This window comes from Sinocyclocheilus anshuiensis, unplaced genomic scaffold, assembly GCF_001515605.1.
Source record: "Sinocyclocheilus anshuiensis isolate Anshui unplaced genomic scaffold, SAMN03320099.WGS_v1.1 scaffold1162, whole genome shotgun sequence".
Taxonomy (NCBI): domain Eukaryota; kingdom Metazoa; phylum Chordata; class Actinopteri; order Cypriniformes; family Cyprinidae; genus Sinocyclocheilus; species Sinocyclocheilus anshuiensis.
Window position 1 is genome coordinate 3,098,812 of NW_015540875.1, and position 3,294 is coordinate 3,102,105.

The following is a 3,294-nucleotide window of genomic DNA, read 5'->3' on the forward strand; positions in this document are numbered from 1 at the left end:
CGCAATTGCAAGTTTATATCTCACAATTCTGTGAAAAAAAGTCAGAATTGTGAGATAAAAAGTCGCAATTACCTTTTTTTTATTATTATTATTCAGTGGCGGAAACGGGCTTCCATAAAAAGGTAAATTTTTCATTGCAATAATATTTTATTCAGGTATTTCATTAAGTGCTATTCTTCCGCTAAAAGGCAAGCACCGTATTTATTTATTTAATTTTGACCGGCATATATCATATTTAGTTAGTCTTGTTAAAATATTAGTAATGATAATTATTTGTCACGTTTCCGTTTGGTGTTTTTGAATGAACGAAGCATTGAATGATTCGCTGTTTTTAAACGAATCAGTTGAGTCAGCGTTCTATGACTCGCTAATAAGATAAAAGACGCTCATATAGCCCATCTACTGGCTAAGGCGAAGATTTATTAGCATGACTGTCGAGGGCATTTCCCCCCAAAACATATAGTACTTTAAATACTACAATAAATAATACATAATGCGGTAAAGAGTGAGATACAATTGATGAAAAGAAGGGGAAAATCAAACAATTACACAACAATATATGTGCAAATATTAAACAAAAAGAAACTCAACAGTGAATGGATTTAAAATACTTTGGGATGGGATAATTTATATTGTAGTAATACAGCCCAATATTTAATGTTCTTGAAAATGATCTATAAAACTACATTTTTGTTTAGGTACAAGAAATAAAACACCATAAATTATTATTATTATTATTAGCATTATTATTATTATTATTATTAAATAACAATAATAATAATCATGTATTTAAAAATTATATTTAAGGTGAAAGACACGTTGTTTAGGTACAATAATTATTATTATAATTATTTCTATTATATTTAATAAAAATAAATAATAATAATTAAAAAATATTTAAGGTGAGACAAATAATGAACTAAAATAAAACAAATATAGTATAGACCATTTGTATTGATTCTGATGAATTAAGCTGTATTCCCACAAGTATGTTGACTGTAAACTCTGATGTAATTTCTGATGATGTGATCATCCCTGTTCAGTTTTCAGCTATGGTATCATCTTCCCAGCCGTCCTCCATCGCACTGAAACCCCAGGGTACATTTGGTCATTGGACCGGACTGCAAATCATTCTCCCCTGTAAGTGGGGCAAAGCCAGGCATTCTTTGACACTGGCGCTGGGGTCTTTGCCAGAGAACTGGCCATAATGCCACAATGAGACCTCGGCAGAGGGCCCAGGCAGCCCGGCTGGGGCACGAGACACTGAATATAGTTGAACGAGGACACAGAGACCTACTTACACCAACTAGATACTGAGAGACAGACGCCGTAAGAAAGAGAAGGACTGGGGTATGGCGTATTTGCTGCTAGAAATCCCCTGGTATTTTTATAGTATCCCATCACAAATTACACGTTTTTTTTTAATAGTAGGAACTAAAAATGTAGTCCCAAACGAACTATAGCAGCTGATGAGTGATAAAGTAGGACTAATGAATTCAGATTAATTTAGTTCATTAGACCTGCAAACTCATTGTAACCATGCTTATTGTAGCTTTTTACATTATATTTTGATGTTTACATAATTTACATTGTACTTAATGGTTATTGCTAGAAAATAACTAATATATACTAATTTCTATATAGTTGTATTTTAGTATCATTGATATACTGTTATTGGATTTTGAATTACATCTTTTATATTTTCTGTATTCATTCAATTTCAGTTTTAAAGTTTTAGTAATTTTGTTGTATTTTTGTCTTTTTTTTTAAAGTATGTCTATACAGTTTTCATTAAGTTTTAGTTTTATTTATTTTATAATTTCATACTTAAACGGAGAAATAAACATTTTTTTTTTTTTTTTTTACTTTTATTTCAGTAAATGTTTAATGGCAGTTAATTTTATTTAACAATTATTTTTTTTTTGTTAAACCTTGTTTGGGGTCAGGTGTTTTGAAAGTAATTAATTCTTATATTCAGCAAGGATGAATTAAATTGATTAAAAGTGACACTACAATTTTTCAACACCGTTTTCAACATTAATAATATTATGTAATAATTAATCATGTATCTTCACCAAAATTCAGCTTTTGTCATCGCAAGAATAAATTACATTTTAAAATATAAACACTTCAAGATTTTTTTGATCTGATTTATTTTTTTTTTTTTAGTATTTAACTTTTTTCGAAGATAATTTAAAAAATAATAATCTTGTGGAGTTTTAAACATTTTCTGAAGGTAAAGAACCTTCTTTCACAAACCATTTGCTAAAATAAAATATTTTTTTGATGGCACTCAGATTCACATGAATTTAACAACCACGACAGAGACAAAAGACTTTTTAAACGAAATAATTTTATTGTTTAATGCACTGCCTCACACGTACATTGGATTCCTTTGCGTTGTGCAATATGGGACAATTACTATGAGAATGTGATGGCGAATGACTGGGACTAGATTTGCGGAGTAGTACTCTCATGTTGAGAGTCGAGCAGAAACACTTGTGTGACTGGAGTCAGATCGCCAGCTTAGATCTCTACACCCATCCTCATTCCTGTGTGTTCAGCACCGCATACAAAGGCAATACGACATACAAAAATAAAATCAAATAAAAGCAACCATTTGCCAGACTTCCTGCTCATACACAGATAACACAATACATTAAATCACAAAGTTACACAGCAAAAAGAAGAAAAAAAAAACAGTGGGGAAGCCACGTTAGAAAGAACAAATCATCAAAAAGAAGTGTACACCCTAAACCCTGAATCCTTCGCGACCCTAGGAGTCGAGGGTAAACGCTAGACAGGATGATTTCTGTTCTGTGCTCACCGCTGCGGTCAAACACAGACATCCATGTGGCAGTGCAACCCCATGACCGTAGCAAATAAAAAGAATCCAAAAACATTGTTCTATATATTTCCAAGTATGGGTTTGTTTTTGACGTATATGCACATGAATGTTCGTTTCTCTCTCAAAACATATACACTCATTTCATCAGTATATATGCCTGGTTATGGCGCACTAGGGGCTCTTAAACTGAGTGATTTCACCCCATAGCTTCTTTTAACCCTCCTGTGTCGGGGTCGAGGATGCGCTGTTGTAGGTTAAAGCCCCCATTCCTCTGACTTCTCTTTTCTCCGAACGCTTCCTGCACCCTCCTTCCTTCCAACCCTCCATCTTTTGAGTTTTTTTTTTCCTGGAGACGCAGATACAGACAGAGCAGTAAAGTGGGAGAGAGAGAGCGAGAGAGAGATAAGAGAGTGGGGGAGTGAGTGTGCGATCAGCCGAATGCCGAG

At 33.2% G+C, this 3,294-nt stretch overlaps 1 protein-coding gene across 1 annotated transcript in view; it reads right to left on the bottom strand.

The window, feature by feature from the left end:
• Positions 1–2,333: 2,333 nt before the first annotated feature.
• Positions 2,334–3,294, bottom strand: part of LOC107688247 (protein SMG5-like) — a 20,915-nt gene continuing 19,954 nt past the window's right edge. The window contains exon 23 of the mRNA XM_016485869.1: positions 2,334–3,294. The gene's annotated coding sequence lies outside the window, so the exon portion shown is untranslated.